General features: G+C 35.9%; 1 protein-coding gene across 2 annotated transcripts in view; it reads right to left on the bottom strand.

Annotated features, from left to right (window-relative positions):
• Positions 1 to 22,396, bottom strand: part of TECRL (trans-2,3-enoyl-CoA reductase like) — a 93,224-nt gene that overhangs the window by 58,573 nt on the left and 12,255 nt on the right. The gene's annotated exons all lie outside the window — the stretch shown is intronic.

The following is a 22,396-nucleotide window of genomic DNA, read 5'->3' as shown; positions in this document are numbered from 1 at the left end:
TCTGTGGGAAAGCTGTATGCTTTTCTTAAAACTAGAATAATTTAAATTATAATCTTCTAATTGACATATGCATTTTTCTCTGAATTTACCAGCTTTCAAGACTAAAAGTATGTACTTCTGAAAGAAACCTGCATGTGAAAGAGGGTTATTAATTGCAAGCTTTTAACAAAGTTTTAAATTTTCTTTATTTTTAATTACATTTTAGTTTCACATGTTAGAAAAGTGCTGATTTTGAATAAACCTTTCAAAACTGCCCTTTCTGTAGCAATTTTAGTCAAATACAGGAGAAAAAAATGTAACAATTAACCACTAAATGCTTTAGACAACTAAGCTTAATTAACCACAAGACTGCTTGATCAACTCTTTCACGGCTTTAGTTGTATTTAGAGCAGAAAGAGAGGAAAGGATGACAATTAATAGAGCATGTAAAGCTTTATGATTACTAGATTCATGTCTCAGTAGCTTCATCAGGAAGTTTATTCATAATAACTTTTACTTTTTAGCCACTTTTACAACCACTTAGAAAGGACAAACTATCATTTTTGCATATCACTATTAATTGTGCAGATGGAAGAAATTTGAAATCCTGAAATTCTCATTAACATTTTTCTCGTCAGAAAAAAAATCATCTTACAATATTAAGTAGACAAGTAAATTATACTTCTTAGTTGAATCAAAAATGTATTTATAAATTTTAATTGATCATATTTGAGGTTTGGGTCTGCATTGTTGCTTTATCCAACATTTAAGTTGATGGATATAGTAAAAATTTTTCACACACTAGATTCTACTTGAATTTCCCCCATACACAGGTCCTGCAATATTTCACACATAAAAAATAAAATGTCATACTATTGCTGCTTTTAAAACTTTCTCAGGAACTTCTTGAAATGAGCACATGTCTCCAGAATATTGTTTACCCTACTTAGAGAAATGAAATTTAATTGGTAAGGAAAAATAAACAACCACCACATGAAATTCACTCTACAGAAAAATGGCAAAGTGCAATACAAAAATTGTCAGTAAACTTTGCGAAGAAAAGGAATGTGGTCAACAATGAAGACACAGAGAGAAATAAAATACAAAATAAATTGAATAGAAATAATTAGCTGCAGAGGTGTGAAAATACACACACACATACACACATAATATCCAGTGCACAGCTGCTACCTGGCAAGAACTCTTGCTTTCTCATTTTTGGGACACAGGAAATAGAACTAAACTAGCCTAGAGAATCATATTTTAAGATTGATTAATTCAGGAAAGTGGGAAAAATACCCCTGAGAATTTCCATTATAATATTTTACATTAGTAAATAGGATATGTAGTTACCCGAGTTTAACTCAGAATGGTAGGGAGTTTTCTGAGTAAGAAAATATTATTTTATAATAATTGTCAGATTGTAACTAAAATATAAATAAACCACCTATATAATTTGTTTATAAACTCAGAATATGTATGGTATTTTATGGAATACCAAGGATTTTCAATATAAATAAAATTGATACCACAGTATGAGTGTACAAAAAAAATCAGTATTAATGGTTTAAATATTTTAAACTGGATTTTGTTTATAATTATAAGAAATTGGAAAATTATGTCATATAAATTGTATTTATTTACATATCACAATGGATTATTTAAATGAGTTCTTTGTTTATTTAAAATTATATATATAAACACACACTCAGATATACTAGAAGATTTTAAATTTATTAATCATAGCAAATGTTTCTTTATATATAGCAACTAGAGGCCTGGTGTACGGATTCGTGCACCAGTGGGGTCCCTCAGCCTGGCTGTAGGGATCAGGCCAAAACCGGCTCTCTGACATCCCCCCAGAAATCCTAGATTGTGAGAGGGTGCAGGCCAGGCTGAGGGACCCCATTGGTGCACGAATCTGGACCTCTAATATGCATATAAGAGCTTTGGTTAATCTCTTTCTGCCTTCCCCTTCCCCTCTTCCTGCTGAGATTCATCAGTCTGTTCCATGTTCCCATGCTTGTGGTTTCCTCTTCTACATTGAGTGTCTTCCCCCTGGTGGTCAGTGCACATCATAGCTACTGGTCGGCCGGTTGAATGATCAGCCAGTTGACCGGTCACTTAGACTTTTATATATATAGACTAGAGGCCCAGTGCATAAAATTCATGCACTCGAGTGGGGGTGCAAAAAGGTAGGCCCTGTCCACCCACCACCATGCTGCCACAGGGTAGCCTGGGACTCCCTCTTTGGAATGATTGATTGCGCCCTGCAGAGGGAGGCCCAGCCCACCTGCTGCAGCCCGCTGGTCGGTGGCCTGGGCCTCCCTCTTTTGGGTGATTGTGAAGTCCCCCGATTGATTGATTGCCCTGCTGGCTGTTGACCTGGGCCTCCCTCTGCAGGGTGATCATGGGGTGATGACTGAGCCCCTGACAAATCGCATCACACTCGCCTTAGCTAGCCTGGCTCCAGTGGTTGTCATAGCATGGTCATCCAGATGGTTATTCTGCTGTTCAGCCTTTGGGTCAATTTGCATATTATGCTTTTATTATTATAGATAACACATTTGGTTATTGTCTTTTCAGTTCAAAAATAAAATAGCATTAGTATATAAATTAATTTCTTTTTTTTGCTTTTATTATTTATTTATTTTTAAATCTTGATTGTTCAGATTATTACAGATGTCCCTCTTTTTTTCCCTCCATAGCTCCCCTCCAGCCAGTTCTACTCCACCCCAGGCCTTCGCACACCCACTGTCTTCATCCATAGGTATAAGCTCTTTGTCCAATCTCTTCCCACACCCCCACACTCCCGTCCCCCCGAGAATTGTCAGTCCACTCCCTTTCCATGCCCCTGATTCACCAATTTATTCTGTTCACCAGATTTTTTTATTCATTTGGTTTTTAGATTCATTTGTTGATAGATATGTATTTATTGTCACTTTGTTGTTTATAGTTTTTTATCTTTACCGTTTTCTTCTTCTTCTCCTTCTTAAAGAATACCCTTCAGCATTTCATATAATACTGCTTTGGTGGTGGTGAACTCCTTTAGCTTTTTCTTGTCTGTGAAGCTCTTTATCTGACCTTCAATTCTAAATGATAGCTTTGCTGGGTAGAGTATTCTTGGTTGTAGGTTCTTGCTATTCATCACTTTGAATATTTCTTGCCACTCCCTTCTGGCCTGCATAGTTTCTGTTGAGAAATCAGCTGACAGTCATATGGGTACTCCCTTGTAGGTAACTAACTGTTTTTCTCTTGCTGCTTTTAAGATTCCCTCTTTGTCTGTTGTCCTTGGCATTTTAATTATGATGTGTCTTGGTGTGGTTCTCTTTGGATTCCTCTTGTTTGGGGTTCTCTGAACTTCCTGGACTTGTAAGTCTATTTCTTTCAACAGGTAGGGAACGTTTTCTGTCATTACTTCTTCAAATAGGTTTTCAATATCTTGCTCTCTCTCTTCTTCTGTAACCCCCATAATTCAGATGTTGGTGCACTTGAAGTTGTCCCAGAGGCTCCTTACACTATCTTCATATTTTTGGATTCTTTTTTCTTTTAGCTCTTCTTGTTGGGTGTTTTTTGCTTCCTTGCATTTCAAATCTTTGACTTGATTCTTGGGATCCTCTAGTCTACTGTTTAATCTCTGTATATTATTCTTTATTTCAGTCAGTGTATGGTTAATTTCTGACTGGTCCTTTTCCACTTTTTTGGTCTTACTAAGTTCCTTGGAGGTTTCTAGAAGATTCTTGAGAAACCTTATAACTGTGGTTTTGAACTCTATATCCAGTATTTTGCTTTCATCCATTTCTTTCATTTGTGACATGTTTCCTTGTCTCTGCATTTTGGCTGCTTCCTTGTGTTTGTTTCTATGTAGTGGGTAGCTGCTAAGTCTCCTTGAGTTGATAGAGTGGCCTTGTGTGGTAGGTGTCCTATAGGGCCCAGTGGCTCAGCCTCCCCAGTCACCTGAGGTGGACACTCTTGGTGCACCCCTTTGTGGGCTGTGTGCACAGTCTTGTTGTAGTTAAGCCTTGAATGCTGTTGGTATCACTGGGAGGAATTGACCTCCAGGCCAGTTGGCTGTGGGGACTAGCTGTATCTACAATGGAAGAGCTTCTGTGCAGGAGACAACCCTATGGAGCAGGAGTTGCTTCAGTGGGGCTTTGGTGATCACTGAGTCTGCCCCTGGAGTGTGTCACTTATGGATGTGAAGAGATGTAATCTGGTATGGTCTCACACTGAATACTGGGTACACTGCTTCTTGGATCTCTAAGGAGGTGCAAAGTCAGCAACTGCCTGGGGCCACCCAGCAGAAGATACAGGGAGGTCTGCAGATTCCCCCTCTTTGTATCAGGTTTGGAAGTGCCCAGAGGAGGCCCAGCTGTGTAGCAAGGAAGGCTCCTGCTGCTGCTGCCTGTTTAACAGGTTTTATGATGAGAACTGACAGGACATTCATATGCAAAAGCCACTATGGACAGCTTGGGTGGGGTTGTAAATTGGATGGGGCGGATTCTCAGGGAATCTTCTGGGAAGAGCAAGCAGCAATGACTGCCAGTCAGCCCTGCATCGGAGAAGTCCCAGAGCAGGAAAAATGACCACTGCAGCACCTCCATCTGAAAGAAAGCTGCCCTCCTGTTCCTGTCCTGATGCCAAACAGTACAGTTTCTGCCTGTATGTGTCTGGGTCCCCCAGAGTCTCGCCTGGCACTGGAGCTCAGAGCAAGCAGTAGCTTGTATCTCCCTCCTGATTAAAAAAGCGGCACACCGGGTGCCAGCCCGTTCCACAGCTCCGCACCTCCTACCAGTCTCAATGTGCTTTCTTCTTTACCTCTGGTTGTAGAACGTCCACTCAGCCAGCTTTCCCGCAGTTCTGGATGATAGTTGTTCTAGTATTTTAGTTGTAATTTTGATGTGGTTGTGAGAGGCAGCAAGTACAGGTATTTACTTATGCCGCCATCTTGGTTCCTCCTATAAATTAATTTCTTTAAAATATTCACCATATATTTCAAAATATATTTATCTAAATAAATTTCAGTTATAGAAATACTTTTATTTCCAATAAATTACATGTAAATTTTATGTAGGTATATAGGCCAGATATTGTAATAAATACACACAGACACACACACACACACACACACACACACATATATATAATTATAACATATTTAAAATATTTTTTAAAAATGTAATTGATATTAGATTTTGAGATCCTAACAAAATACAAAAAGGAGAAATGTTTTACAAATTAGAAACTAATTCAGATTTTGAGAACACAAAATTTTTCATGGTGAATTCTCTTTGTGAATATGTTTAGAATATATGTTTTGAAACCTAGATTGGAATACTTTAGGACTGGATGAGTTTATAAAGACCACAGAGTTAAAAGCATATGTTTAAGAATAAAATAAAAGCCTACTGGAATTAAAATTTATAATTACTTCTCAGATGACTTTTATTATGGTTTTCTATTGCAACTTGTGAAACCAAGAAAATAGTGCTTGCATGCAGGAAAGTTTATGTGCAACATGATATTACTGAAATAAATAAGTAAACCCAAGCCATATTTAAATGAAATGGTTCCTGTATAAGCCCTGAAGGACCATCTCAAAAAAAATAGTATTATCTCTGTGAAACTAAAAAATAATCATAAAAATATGTTTTAAAAAAATGCTAGTAATCAAATGACAGTCATTTTTTCCACCCCAAATGCTCATAGGTATTAGTATAAGAAAGTTAACTGCAGTATGAAGAAAGTAACAAACGACTGGGTCTATTGCCCATGGATTAATTATTTAGCATCATGATAATAGGAAAAGGATAAAATGTATGTGTGCATACTCCACGTTAATTTATATTTATTTTGTTGAAAAAGTGATATTTCTTAACTAGAAAAATTCTATATCTAATATAGTTTATTAAAATGTAAATGCAGATGAAACTGGAGGGAGAAAATCTCTATGTGGTAAATTCTAAATCTAGTTTCAATTTCCTCAATTATAATCTGTAAAATATCTCAGGGTTCATTTTAACTGATATAATTGCCTAATGATGACCAGAGTAAAAAAGGCATTTTTAGAATAAGAAATGGTAAGTCTGTTGAAAACGTATGGATTAAAGCATAATTGGTTTGTACTTGATGATTTGCAGTAAAAATGACAGGGACATTTGCTAAGTCACTTTTTCTTCAGTTTTAAAAGGAAAATATAGCATTTATACATACCTTCAATTGTATTGCCATGAATTATACTTTGAGTAAAGGCACAAATATTGAAAATAATGAGTGTGATAATTGGCTCAGTTTTAGTAGGATTTGGGAGGAAGAGTAAAATAATTGTTACAGCATTATCTATCAATCTGTTTTGTGTATATGTATATATATATATACTATTTATTAGTAATAAATGTATACCACATACTATACTATACTATACCATACTATACTATACTATACTATACTATACTATACTATACTATACTTTGTGGTGATTGGAAAAATAGCCACAGTATTTTGCAGATTCCCCCATCAAAGAGGTAGAATTTTTTTCTCAGACCTTAAATTTATCTTGACTTCTGATGTATTTTGATTACAAACATGTGTTGAAGTGAGGCTGTCCAAGTTGGAAATCTAAGACACAAGAGGCCATACATATATTTCTACTCTTTCTGATCACACCCTCGATCAGCACCATGTGGAGAAGTCTGAGCTAGCTTCCCAGCTAACACCCTGATGAGGGTCACCCAGCTACTTGGCAACTGGCTGCACATACTTCAGTGAGCCCAGCAGAGAACTAAATCATAAATTGACAGAATAATGATATAAATAAATGGTCTTTGTTTTAAGCTACTCAGTTTTTCAGTAGTTTGCTATCAAAAACTAAAAAACTATTAAAAATTAATCATTTAGAGCAGCAATTTTCAACCTTTTTCATCTCATGGCACACAAACTAATTACTACAATTCTGGGGCACACCAAAAACTATATTTTTTTGCCGATTTGACCAAAAAAATGCTATAATTTTGATTTGTTCACACCAGATGGCTACTGTTGTGTTGGCTGTTGTTATGCTTTTACCTGACAATCTAAGGGAAAAAAGGTCAGTGCCCCTGATTAAATAGTCAATATTGCATGCTTTTAACATTTTTTGTGGTACACCAGTCAGTTGTGGCACACTGATTGAAAATCATTGATTTAGAGGAGAAAAGTAAAAGTAAAACATAAGTAAAAATGCTGTGCAGAGACATTTCAATTGATAATGATCTGCTTATAGGATGATGATCTCCACAAAATTATACTGGAGCTGAAACATTCTTATCGCCCAGTGACATTGTAGCCTTCCTAACGACATAGCACAACACATTAGTCGTGTGTTTGTGATCATGCTACTATAAAAAAACATGTTAGGCAAATGAAAGTATAGCCCATACCATTGTGTACCAGTACATAATACTTGACGATAAGTGACTTTGTTACTGGTGTGTGTATTTACTATACTATACATTTTATCATTATTTGACAGTGTATTTTTCCTACATATTAAAAAGTTTGCTGTAAAATGGTATGCCTCATACATCTTGTGTCCATCTCGTCTCTAGACTGCATAATTTTCTCTTGTGCTTAATATAATCTCATGTTACCATGTACAGTAACATGCCGAACAGGCTGGAAGCATAGAAGCAATAGGCTATTCCATTGGTCGGCAAACTCATTAGTCAACAGAGCCAACTATCAACAGTACAACGACTGAAATTTCTTTTGAGAGCCAAATTTTTTAAACTTAAACTATATAGGTAGGTACATTGATATTAACTTAATTAGGATATTCCTAAGCTGGCCTTTGCTAAAAACGTCCTCAATCTGATTGAGGTACGTTGGCTGAGGTTGACCCCTTCCAACTCTCCCATCCACACTCGTCTTGTATACTTGTTTCATCTATCTCCTTTCGTTCATCCTCTCTATATGTCCAAACCATCTCAACATACCTTTCTCAATCCTCGACACTACATCTTCTTTCACTCCACAAGGTTCCCTCTATGTGCACGCCCACACGTGATATTTTGTGGAATAGCCACACTCAAGGGGCCAAAGAGCCGCATGTGGCTCGTGAGCCACGGTTTGCCGACCACTGGACTATACCATATGGCCTAGGTGTGTAGTCAGCTTTACCATCTAGGTTTGTGTAAGCACACTCTATGATGTTCACTAAATTACCTAATGATGCATTAGTCAGAAGGTATCCCTGTACTTAAGTGGCTCATGACTGTAGCTCGGTTATTTCATTGTAAAAGCTGCAAACAAATTCAGGAGGGTGACTTTCACCTTTCAAAAATTTACATCAGGTTTGTAAATCAACTATAAGTTTAAAACTGTTGTTTAATTAATTTGTTTATTTTTTGTTCTACTGATGGTATTTTAAGAGACATGTTGATTACATGAAACTTTTAAAAATGCACTTAAAAATTCAAATTTTATGTACAAAAATGGCATCACTGTGAAACAAACATGCCATGCATTTCATTTTATAACTACTTCTGATTCACAAATATTTTACATTTACATAAGTATTCAAGATACTTTATATTTGCTTTAGAAATAGTTCACGATACAGTTAAACTGAATTTCAGCAAAAACACACACACAAGCTTATCATGCATAAAATATTAAAATGTGTAGTTTATTCCACTGGTGATTCAAGGAAATGCTCACACTAAGACAGAGAGTATATTCTGGGAAATTAGTTAATATGGGTAGCCAGTTTTCTCAAAAAGTAAGATTTTTACCTACCTCTTTAAATATAAAATATTACTAATCCATCTAACTTGAACACTCCTCTTCCTAAAATATATTTCTTGTCTTAACAAGAGAAGAATAATTTAAATGGTTCTTGGAAACTGAAGCTCTATAGCAAAATAAATTATTTTGACAAATGTTTGTTGTATTCCTCATCTCCACTTCTCAAAGGCATCACCATGCTAAGAGTGTCTGAGATATGGCAAGCAGGCCAGTGGGTTTGCAGTAAAGTGACTTAGGGACAGAGTAAAGATATAACCAGAGAGATAAGGGTGCAAAGATCTAAGCTTTTAGAATATGCGATATGAGTGAATTGTGTTCTTGTTGGAGGGTTTTCTTCAGAGGAGTGACATGATATCTTAGGTTTTCAAAAGAATCAATCTGGCTTCTGTAAATTAAATAGAATCTAGGTGACAATTAAAATGATCATGCAATGATAAGACCATTTCATCTGCATTGATGAATTCCAAATGGTATTTTACCTGGTGATATTGTAGAAACTGATGGGCTGTAACTACATCTGATAGAAACTATAGTGTATGTATTTGTGTTCCTACATACACTGTGGGTGTTCAGTGAAGACTCATTTAGATCAGTCTACCTTGTAGAGGTGATGGTGACTAGGATGGTAACAGTTCAGTGAGGAGATAAAGAATAAAATGATTTATTGCTTAATTGGATATGGTCCAAACAGGAAGAGATTTTAGAGAGTTGGCAGCTTGATAAACTTGGGTTGGACTCTTTGTATAGCTCATTAAATAATTAGTCCCATAGGTGATTCTCACTTGGAGGGGAGACTTTGATCTTGCAATCACTTGCTGTGTCTTGGCCTCTTCAACCTCAGAGATAAATAGTCATGAGGCTAGAGCATGGGCATATCTTAAAACATTGCTCATTCCATCATCTATACATTATGTATTTTAGAGCTGGACACATTGTCTACTCATTTTAGGATTGACGCAAAATATGTGAGTAATTAGAAAAGACATAATTAGGCAAAGGCAATAGTTCACACATAAAAAAAAATAAAATTTTGTACTATTGCTGCTTTTAAAACTTCCTCAGGAACTTCTTGAAATGAGCAGATGTCTCCAGAATATTGTTTACCCTACTTAGAGAAATGAAATTTAATTGGTAAGGAAAAATAAACAACCACCACATGAAATTCACTCTACAGAAAAATGGCAAAGTGCAATACAAAAATTGTCAGTAAACTTTGCGAAGAAAAAGAATGTGGTCAACAATGAAGACACAGAGAGAAATAAAATACAAAATAAATTGAATAGAAATAATTAGCTGCAGAGGTGTGAAAATACACACACACACACACACACACACACATAATATCCAGTGCACAGCTGCTACCTGGCAAGAGCTCTTGCTTTCTCAGTTTGGGGACACAGGAAATAGAACTAAACTAGCCTAGAGAATCATATTTTAAGATTGATTAATTCAGGTCATTATCAAGTGTGACTTTTCTCCTCTAAATCAATGATTTTCAATCAGTGTGCCACAACTGACTGGTGTACCACAAAAATGTTAAAAGCATGCAATACTGACTATTTAGTCATGGGCACTGACCTTTTTTCCCTTAGATTGTCAGGTAAAAGCATAACAACAGCCAACACAACAGTAGCCATCTGGTGTGAACAAATCAAAATTACAGCATTTTTTTTGTCAAATTGGCAAAAAAAATATATATTTTGGTGTGCCACAGAATTGTAGTAACTAGTTTGTGTGCCATGAGATGAAAAAGGTCAGGGCACAAGCCCAGGTTGCAGGCTTGATCCCCAGTAGGGGGTGTGTAAAAGGCAGCTGATCAAAGATTCTCTCTCATCATTGATGTTTCTGTCTCTCCCTTCTCCCTTTCCCTTCCTCTCTCTAAAAATAAATTAAAAATAAAATAAAAGCAAATAGGTGAATTTATTCATATATTTTTTAATTATAAAAAAGTATTCGAATGTTTTCTTACCATTTTAAAATAAAGCAGATTTTATTTCAGCAATCAACAGCTCAGTTGTGGCTATTCTGTTGTTTATGTTTTTCTTACCATATCAAAAGTTAAATTTTTTTCTACATAAAATATCTCTTAAAATCAAAGTAATTTATGAAAATTTTTAGAGTGAGAGCTTTTTGAAATTGCCTATCTATAAAAATGAGGAGCATGTCATCTAAATAAAGGCCTCAGGGTTCTGTGTTAACTCCTGCTTAAATTAAATTTGGATTATAACAGAATCTTATTAAATGAAGTTTATGAGAAGCAGGTAATAAATCTATATTCAATGGCAGGGAGACCAGTGTTGACCATGAAAGGACTCAATTAGGCAGCCAGTAACTCATCAAGTGTTTTGCTAAAATAAATTGCAAATTATATTACACTTTGATTTTTTTAAATCAAATAACCAATAATGGCAAAGTTAGAAACACCCAAACATGAAGCAATATTAAATGTTAATTTCGGAGGCAGTAAAAGTGTGGAATGAGAACACTTAAACTGCAATAAGAAAAAAAAAAAGAAAAAGGACAGGTAATAATGGATTTGCTCTTTTCACAAAATGATGTTAGAATGATGAGTTTATAAGAAGGCAGAGGTATAGCCTTCTTTGATATAAGACTAAGATCAATCCTCAAATAAAATATCTGTTATCTAGATGTAATAGGCAGTTCAAAATAAATCTGTCAAAGAGAATTAACTTCTCATAGGGAAATAAACGAGTGTGACATTCATAGGCTTTATGTGGCTACAGACTTCTGGGCTCAGATTACTCAGTTGAATCCCAGTAGATCAACAGGGATTGAAAATTATTTGATGATTGTCAGTATAAAAAATCCACTAATAAAATATAATATACTAATGGGATGGAGCCTGACACATTTGCACCTTTGAAAGACTTAAGTGGGTAGGGGACTCATCTTCACATCCCTTCCTAAATTCTCCATAGAGGTCTCTCTAACAATGTGCCTTCAGTCAAAGCCTGAGAGGCTAAGGATGTAAGGCATTGAGAGGAGATCATGTTTATTTAAGAGAAGACACTTTAGTCTTAGAAATATCCCCACGATGGTCCTCCAGTGTGCTGGGACTATCTATAACTGGAAAAGATTTCTAGAGCCACTCTCAATGTATTCAATAGAAAAGAATATTATCTGTCTGGGCTCAGCACCACTTTGTTCATACCTGTTTTAGTTTGTGTTATACTATCTTGTGTGGGACTACTTACACGTCATTACCAATCACAATACTGTGAACATCTAAGGGAAAGGAATATACTGGATGTGGCAAAAGTAGGTTTACACTTGTTCATATGGAAACAATATAATAATTAATAAACAATAATATAAAAATAAACTCTGTTTTATGTACTCACAACTGTAAACCTACTTTTTCCCACCCTGTATTTGGTTTGATTTGCTTTTCATCCTGGTGCTCACAGTGTCTGTGCCTAACAACTGAAAAATTAGTACTTTTTAATGGATATGAAGGAAAAAACAATCAGTAAAGAAGAAAAACAGAGAGTAAAGGAGGTATGAAGGATTTACAGTGTTCTAGGATGATGTCCCTGTAAGATATTCTTGTAGTTTGTACTTAATCATAATCAATTGTGAAAACATTTTAGGGGTAACAACTTCAAACAATGATTTCCCTCTAAACCTTTGAGCTTTTGAAATGCAGTCATGCAAATAGCATAATTTTCACAGCAGAAAGTAAGATGCAATGTTAATATACATGAATCAAAGATCACTTATATTTATGTATAATTTAGGGTTTTGCTGAATTTAGATGCAGTTATTATACAAATTCTAGCAAAAATATATTTCATTATGCCTATACTCTTGATAATGCAGACTTAAGACCTCAGTGAGCCCATATTTGTGTCCAGAAACATGAGGTGTGAGGGCATTAAAAGTCTTAATGTGATATAAATATTAGTATCCAATTGCTGCAATATTGCCCCTTCAAACCTCTCTCTGAAGTCTTTAAATCATCTATATATATATATATATAAAAGCCAAGTGACTGGAATGACCAGAATGACCAGTCACTATGATGTGCACTGTGGCAGGCCAATTGGTTCCAGAGCAGCTGGCCAACCTCCCTCGGCCCCTCCCTCCAGCCGGCTCAGCTCCCAATTGGCCCCCCACTCCAATTGAGGGCAGGGCTGGCCAGCCAACCTCCTGTGGCCCCTCCCCCAGATCAAGATGGGCCAGCCAGACCCCATCCATGCACAAATTCGTGCACTGGGCCTCTAGTTTAAATATAAAGTAATGGAATTTGTTATTTTTAATCCTTACTCAAGGATTTTTTCCCATTGATTTTTAAAGAGAGTGGATGAGGAAGGAAAAGACAGAGAGAAATATCAATGTGAGAGGATGACATTCTATCCATTCAGCCAAACGGGCTAGGGCTGGAATTTGTGTTTCTTCATTTTGCCTTAAGTTATTGCTCATTTCTTAACTTCTAATTTTATGAGGAATAGTTACAGGGAAATAATAACTTTGTCAGTAATAACTTTGAGCACTAAGGTGCATGAGAAGAACAATAAAAATGTGTTAAGAACTCACTAAGGTCACAGAAACAAATTAAGTAATTATTTTGATAGTTATTTGTTAGGCTTCCAAAAAGTACCAGTAAAATGTTAATCTTAACATGATAGATGCATAATATATCATTTGCCTTTAATTTCTAAACAAAAATCAAACAAAAGGTCAAAACAGAAGTATTTCCCAGAAATGTATTATGTAAGCACTGTCTTTATCTTTTCTGTTTGAGCTGTTAGATCTCAAAAGAACTATGAATCCCTTCATCGTCAACTTTTTGATAATTGTACAGCATGCACATCTTCATGTTTTATCAAGAGTTTAGCTAAGCTACTCCATGCTATTGCTGCCTTAGTATCACCAGCCTACAGTGACTTTAAACTGACACCAGTCCCTCATGCTAGCACACACCCTAGATAGTGGCCCCCAGAGTCACAAGTAAATGTACATTCCTGATATAATTTTCCCAGCAGCACTGTGATCAACAGCCCCCCTGCCTCCCAGTCCATTGTCCTTGTGTGTGCCTTAGATAAGACTCCTTTGGGGTTTACTAAAATCCTGCTCTTTGAATTGATCAATTCAGCTTTAGCACAGGAATCCTAAAGCATTCCATCCATGGACCCTGAAAGAGGCATGTGCCCCAGATCCTGCTCCTCTCTGTCCCCACTCTGCCATGACCTCCTTTTAGCCCTCAGAATAGAGCGTGTACTTCCTACAGGACCTGTGAGAATTTGTCTGTTTCAGTTTCTCTTGTTGTCTATTGTTGAACCACAGCTCACCATCTGGCAACCTGTTCTCCACTTAACAGCTATTACTTTGACAATTTCATAACAGTTTTACACATAGAAGTTATTAATATATTATATATCCAAACAGTAAAGTCCTACTTAAACTTAATTTAACTGAAATAAAATGATAATGCAATATTATATCCCTTTCACCAAAAAGTTATCTCTGTTTACCACTCAAAATTGCCTTGTTTTTTCTCTCACTATAGCAGCTGTTCTCAACCTGTGGGTCATGACCCCTTTGGGGGTCTAAGGACCCTTTCACAGGGGTCGCCTAAGACCATCTGAAAACACATATATAATTACATATTGTTTTTGTGATTAATCACTATGTTTTAATTATGTTCAATTTGTAACAATGAAAATACATCCTGCATATCAGATATAAACATTACGATTCATAACAGTAGCAAAATTACAGTTATGAAATAGCAACAAAAATAATTTTACTGTTGGGGGTCACCACAACATGAGGAACTGTATTAAAGGGTAGCGGCATTAGGAAGGTTGAGAACCACTGCACTATAGATATCTTTGCACCTAGAATTACAACTACATTGTTTGACTTCCGCAGGAGAGAATAAAATCGATGAAGATATGAACTGCATTTGTATGAGTGAATGCCTTATCTCAAACACCTAATAGAGCACTAGAGAAATATCTTCACAAATATCTAAAGAATGAATAAATACTTCATTGTGATATTGTAAAGTCTCATAACAGAGAGTTTGAGAACCACTGAATCTGGCAAAGTTCAACTCTTCTAGATGCATCCTCTAAAACTTATTTATATATGTAGACTTTCTAAATGGAGTATCATTGTATCTCATGTATTAGTAGATAGAAATTACATCTTCTTTATAGTTTAGCATAAATAAAAATAGCTTTTTAAAATTTGTTTTGTAAATGTTATTCATGCATTGTTTTCTAGAGTTTATTTTTTCCCTACTGTTACATTGTATGCAATGGTTATACCTTCACTGGCATCTTTCATGATATATCATAATAGAAGTAACAGATTGATATTATTTGGGATAAGAGAGTTGGATATAAAAAGCTAGAAATTGATACTACAAAGATTGCCTCTGTGACTATGCTTTTCCAATTCTAAAATGCTTCCAAATCATTTCAAAAAATGTTAATAATGACTATCATTTTAAAAGTGCTTAAATCTTATAGTCATATTAGAGATTCATTAATTCCTTTATTTTCCTCACTTCAGTGGAATAATCATATTTGTAATATGCTGGCACTACCTAAAATATTACATTCATTTGTGCACAACTAACCATGTGCACACATGGCTTTACATTTTAGTTACAAATATAGAATCCTTACTTAATCCTGGAAGACAGATATTTGCCCTACTTTTGATAAAGGAATGCCAAGAGTCAGAGCCGTTCAGTAACATAGATAATAAAACAATAATTTTCAAATTTACATAATACTTTGCAAAAATTTATTTGTGTCTAATAAAGGCACAAATATATCTGCACTCAGAACATAAACCACTGTACCACATTTCCTCTCATGACAGATAACTGTTAAATATAATAAAATTACCTTTTATGAGATAAATCTAAGTGCACTAATTCTTTTAAAATTAGAACTGCCTCCAGTATTATGAAATTCCCAAGTACATCCAAAAAGAGGGGTGGATGTTGGAGCTCCTCTGGTTTCACAGAAAACAATTATGTTCATCATCTGTTTTAGTAAAAACTTCTCAATTTTGTAACTTTTAATGATTCAAATCTTGATAGCACATTTTGTATTTAACTTATTATTAAAAGGGAATTTAAATACATTTCTTAATTTCTAGGTTTGAATGTTAACTAATGTTATTTTATGTCTACATATAAAAAACTAGTGGCCCGATGCACAAAATTTGTGCATGGTGGGGTGTGTCCCTCGGCCCGACCTGCACCCTCTCCAATCTAGGACCCCTTTGGCAGATGTCTGCTTGCCAGTTTAGGCCAGATACCTGTGTGATCGGGCTTAAACTGGCAGTCAGACATCCCTCTCGCAATCTGGGACTGCTGGCTCCTAACAACTCACCTGTCTGCCTGCCTGGTTGCCCCTAACCACTCTGCCTACTGGCCTGCTCACCCACAACTGCCCCCCCCCACCAGCATGCTTTCCCCCAACTGACCCCCTGCTGGCCTGCTTGCCCCCAACTACTCCCCCAGCTGGCCTGATTGCCCCCAACTGACCCCCACTAATGGCCTGCTCACCCCAACTGCCCCCCTGTCCTGATCACCCCTAACGGCCCTCCCACTGGCCTGATCACCCACTACTGCTGTCCCATCCTGGCCCCTAACTGCCTCTACCTCGGCCCCGCCACCATGGCTTTGTCCAGAAGAATGTCCAGAAGGTCTCCTGGAAGTTCTCCCAGTCTAATTAGCATATTACCCTTTTCTTAGTATAGATAGAGGCCTGGTACATAGGTGGGGGATGGCTTGTTTGCCCTGAAGGGTGTCCCAGATCAGGGTAGGGTTTCCCTTGCGGGGTGGGGCAGCCTGGGCAAGGGGCCTGTGGTGGTTTGCAGGCCGGCCATGCCCCCATTGGGGTGGGGGTCCCACTGGGGATAATGATGGCCTGGGCAAGGGGCTGGGTCAGTTTGCAGGCCAGCCATGCCCCCATGGAGTGAGGGTCCCTGCTGGGGTGCGTGGCCAGCCTGGGTGAGGGGATGATGGCTATTTGCAGGCTGGCCACACCCCCAGCAAGGACCCTATCCCCATGGGGACGTGGCAAGCCTGGGTAAGGGGCTGAGGGCTGTTTTCAGGCTGGCCACACCCCCTTCAGTGTGGGGGTCCCTGCTGGGGTGCCTGGCCAGCCTGGGTGAGGGGTTGGTGGCTGTTTGCAGGCTGGCCATGCCCCCAAGTGGGGACCCTCACCCCGATGATGGCATGGCCAGCCTGGGGAGGGGCTGAGGGCTGTTTGCAGGCCTCTCCCTCCTCTACCGGCCTGGGCGACCCAAGCCTCCCACTCGCTCAGGCCGGCTCTGTGGCTGCCGCCCACAGGCCCCTCCTTCAGTGGTCAGCTCAGGCAGGCAGGAAACTTGGCTTTCTCCATCGCCGGGGGTGACCCAAGCCTCCCCCCACTCTGACTGGCTCTGTGGCCACCACCATCTTTGTCCTTCTTATTTGTATATTTCCTCCTGATTGGCTGTGGGGCATTGTGGAGGTATGGTCAATTTACATATTTGTCTATTATTATTGTAGATAGAAAAAAATGCTTAAGAACTTTCTTTTGTCTCAAATAAAAGGGCAAATAGACATCCCTTAAAAACATCATCTTTATCCTGAAACACAATGTCTGTATCAGAAGTCAGATTGCTCAGTCATGAGATCAAACTGAGCATGGGAATTTTGGCTCATGACAACTCATTATCTGTCAAGTGGGTGTATAATAGTTGAGAGCAAGGCACAGAACATGCATTGGCCAGGTTCACAACTTGGTTCTAACACACATTAAGTTCTTCATTTCAATTCTCTGCACCACAATTTCTCTTCTATAAAGGGCAATAATAATACTTAAATCATTTTCTAGAAAATAATAATAAAGTGCAGAGATATTGGATCATGTCCATGGAAAAAGATAAAGCAGTCAGACATTAATTCTGCTATGACTCAATCCAAAGTTTATAAGCTTTCAACTATTAGTATATTATGCTACATAATAAGAAGTAGGTGAAAGGGCACTGAGGCGGAGGGGGAAAAAGAGGCAGGGATGGGAAGAAGGGGTGGGGGAGGAAATATGGAAGAAAAAAGAGGAGCAGGATGATGAAGGAGAAGAACAGAAGAAAAAGAAAATAATGTCATTTATATGTGAAATTCAGAAAACTGTCATGAGGCCATTTTAAAACAGGTGCCATTCTCACATTACAGATGAACAACTGGAAGCATTGATGTGCTAAGTAGCTTGCCCAAGAGGAAATATTAAAAGCGGTAATGTCAGAAATTAAGAATTCTCAAAATTTCTAACTACGTATTAAAAGTGCAATTTTTATGTAGTCTTACTGCACTATAATTCTCTCTAGTATTTTCTGGTAAGAGCTGGTATTTTACTGTAAGAAGGATTGGAGATTTATTGAGTGCTTTATTTTATTTGTAAGAGTTTTTGAAAGGCTTTTGAGAGTTTTGACATAAAACAAATTAAACAATAGGAGAAAGAGGGCTCTTGTGGTCAAGTTCCTTGGAAAAAAAATTTAAAGAAAAAAGAATGGGATGATATTGGAAACGTTTATCAACCAAAGCTTTTAAAGTTCTAGCCATGCTCTTGAATCATTGACTTATCACAAGATAAGCTTCTGACATTTTACAAAATAGAAGTGAGACAGAGATAATTAACAACTAGAAATAATTCATTGTTAAATTTTTAAAATTAATATTTCCATTATATTTTTGATGTTCCAATAAATATTTAAGAATAATATTTAACAATATATTTTAAATCTATTCTCTACCTTATTCTTGTTTAGTCATTTATCATTCATGGGAAATAACTAAATTAGTTAAATATCCCCATCTGTATTGTCATCTTTGTGAAAATCTTGTTAGATTTTGTAATTATAATGCAACTGTTTAGCAAGTTATACACTAATTCAAAGTTAAATTATATACATCATTGTTTGTAGCAAGCCAAGAGGAATTTGGGCATTTAGTAGAGTGGATGACTTAAATGCTTTTTCTAGGAATATATTTACATTTATTCCATTGATAATTTGATTTAGAAAATAGTAAAATCTATTTTTAAATACTATATTTCTCTATCTTAACACTATCAGTGCTAAACAAGAGTGCATTATAAAAAACACATATCTTTTAAAGGGGAATTGTTTTAGTTAGTACATATTGGTTAAATGTTTTATTTGTGCCAAACACTGTTCTAAATGTTGGATATACAGGAGTGATAAAAACCAAATCCTTGATTTTGTGAAGCTGGCATAAAAAAGTAGGCAAAATAATAAACAAAATAAAAAAATAAATAAGTGCTATTAAAGAAATAGAGCAAGGAATGGTAATGGAATATATTGCCAGATTTTGAAATTTTAAATAAGTAGTAAGGAAAAGCCACAAGAAAGAAAGTGACAGCTAAGTCAAGACCTAAAGGAAAACATTGACTTAGTTTTGAGTAGTGAATGATATTATCCGACACAATTTAACAGGCTTGTTCTGTTGCAGTATAGGGGATATATTTGAAGGCACTAAGGACTGAAACAGAAGAAAAAACCAGGAGTTCTAGCAGGAGAGGTGGTTAAAATTTTTCATTGTCTGGATATATGTGAAGGCACAACCATGAAGATGGATTGCATGTGTGTTGTGAGATTAGATAAATTGTGATGCCTCTAAGCACTTGCCTTGAGCTATTTGAAAAATGTGATTCCACTTATTGACCTAAAAAATCTTGTGGAAACATTTTTTGAGACGATCAGATGTTGAGTGTTGGATATGCTAACTATGAGATGCCTAGTAAACATTCAGATAGGTAGATAGATTAGATAGATTGATGGTAGAGGAGAGAGAGAGAGAGAGAGAGAGAGAGAGAGAGAGAGAGAGAGGTGATTACCTAATATGAGAAGTTCTGATGACTGAGTTGGTGACAGTCCACACCTAATAAGTCAGATAAAGAAGAAGCAAGAGAAAAGGGTGGAGCCCATAAAGTTGATTTTAAAAAATCTGTGTAGTATTATCCTGGAACTCAAATAGCAAAAGTGTCTTAAAGAGGATGTACTTAGCAGTGGCAAATGCTCATATGTTCCTCATATACTGAGTAAGATGAAGTATGAGAATTGACCTTTGGATTTAGCAAGGTATTTACCACTGCCTCTGGTGACCTCAGCAAGTTCATATCCTGGAAAGTAATAGAGGAAGATACCTGAATGGAGTGTGTTTAGGATAAAATGAGAAAATAAATGATGGGCAGATGAAATGAACATAATGAAAATAGTGAGGGAAATGGGGCACAAGGTAAAGAAGATATTTAAGGCAATTGAAATTGTTTTGTTTAGTGTGTGTGTGTGTGTGTGTGTGTGTGTATGTACACGTGCGCGCGTGCGCACGCACAGAAGAACATGATTCCAGATATTTTCTATAATCCCAGGAATTCTCTCAATGGATTGGTCTCACGAATATCCTTAGTACATTCTTTGTCCATTCTGAAGTTGATGTTATAATATTTAGATACAAACACAATTTCTACAGAGCTCAGCATATATTACTAAGATACATACATCCTATTCAAGATACCTAAACATTTATATCTAATAAATCAAGTTGATGGATAATTATTAAGAAGTCAAATTGAAATTCTGATTCTGTGCCAGTATCACAAGGATGAACCTATTTTTTCCTTAGATTTTTACATACATTAAATTTATCTCTCTAAATGATTATTAAAACTACAAAAAATATTTTCCCTATTCTGTGCAAGGCACTATGCTAAGCCTGTTAAATATCATATTCCTCCTCTTCACTATGCACTTACAAATAGATTTTTATTAACCTATATTCTAAATAATGGTCCTGGGTTCAGCACTCAGTGACTTTCCTGAACCTTGATAAATGTGATTGATGTGGCAGGGATTCGGTGCAGCTATGCATACTTCCAAAGTACATGACCCTTAACTTTATTAGACAGTACTTACTGAAAGATAAGGACTACGTCATAAGCAACACTTCTCTTGTATGCTGGATAGAGCTAAATGCAATGAAAGGCACTTAACATGACCTTACTTTTAATGTAACTATTAACTTGTCTAAGACAAACAATATCTTGAAGAGCAAACCCAATCAATCTTTCTCATAGTTACAAATTTGAACTAGTAAGAATCATGAGACAACAACAAAAAAGTAAATTAATTAAGATTTTTTCTTTTAAAAGTCATGCCATCAAAAAAAAGTCATGCCATCATTATGAGATAATTTTTACCATATTACAAAATTAAAATAAGATTAAGTAAAATCCAATTCAACTGGCAAGACAAAGATTTGTATGTAGTAAGTTGTATATCATATGGTGTTGATTGTCCAATAAAGGTTGGTGAGGCATTCAAAACTAATCCCCTGTCTAGCTTACTGAGTTTCTCCTAAAAGTTTGCTACTGGAAATGCAAATACCAGGAATCTTACATTTTAAATATGAGATTCCTGAGCCAAATACCTATCTCCAAAAAATGCTGGATTTCTGGGTGCTTACTTTTTTTGAAATTTAAATATTGCTAGAATGTAAAATACCATGTCTTAGCTTCAAATGAAATCACAATAACATGAGATATAAATGTGAGGAAAATAATTAGCAGCACATCCGCTTTTCAGAATTTTAATGTGGATTTTTGGTCAAGGTTTGAATACATATCAGAAAGCACACAATAACCAGTCTCATTTTAGGATCTTCATCTTTGTAAATCCTTGACCAATTTAACATGCATCAAATTGATTGCCTTATTTCCCTTAATTTAAGTGTATTATTTTAAAGCTTTTTGAATGGTGAGCATTCAAAACGTGTCAGCAACTTCCAGATTATATTATTTTTGTCTTATTTTTGTCTAATGCAAAAATATAAAATCTTTACTGAAATGACAGAATAGCTTATGCTGTGTATGAAATTAATAAGTTATAATTGTTTATACATAACATATATATTCATCATGTATATATGGCCCCAATGGTACTAAATAAAATTATATGATTCAGAGTTGCATAAAATGGTTTTAATTCTATGTTGCACTTATGTCCTGTATGAACTTGAAAAAGTGCTTTATTTTTCATTTCCATCAATAATTAAAAGTTAATATTACCTCAAAATAAACCAATAATAAGTTATAATTACTAAATAAGAGAATATATATTATTTTCTTGGCAATTAAAACAGTAAACAAGTACTTCTCTTCCCTTTTTATCTAGAAACAGAGCTAGAGATTAGTTAAATGGAGTCAGTGATTCAATTTATTTTTAGAACAAAAGCAAAAATTAAACTTCAGTAAAGAAAAATAAATGAATATTTTATTTAAAATATCAATATTTCTCATAAGTTCAACTACTAGTGTCTTTTCAAACTTCTGAAAGACTAAAAGTGCTTGAAATATTATACCTGCATATGTTATCTACAATGTAAGCTAGAAAGTATATATTTTATCTTTATTTAGTGAAACATCTGTGCTCTGAATATAAGTGGGTAACATAAAGCAAGAAACTGTGGTTTTGAAATAAGTAAACCTTTTATAAAAAGTGAGTTGTTCGTTTTTCAAGACAAATAATTAAATCAATATTAAATTATTTTTAATGGAGAGACTTCATCATATATGTTAAATAG

Source organism: Myotis yumanensis, unplaced genomic scaffold (genome assembly GCF_028538775.1).
Source record: "Myotis yumanensis isolate MYYU_CA2020_CCGP unplaced genomic scaffold, mMyoYum1.0.hap1 SCAF_1, whole genome shotgun sequence".
Taxonomy (NCBI): domain Eukaryota; kingdom Metazoa; phylum Chordata; class Mammalia; order Chiroptera; family Vespertilionidae; genus Myotis; species Myotis yumanensis.
Note: the sequence above shows the minus strand (reverse complement) of the source record. Positions and strands in the feature narration are given on the sequence as shown.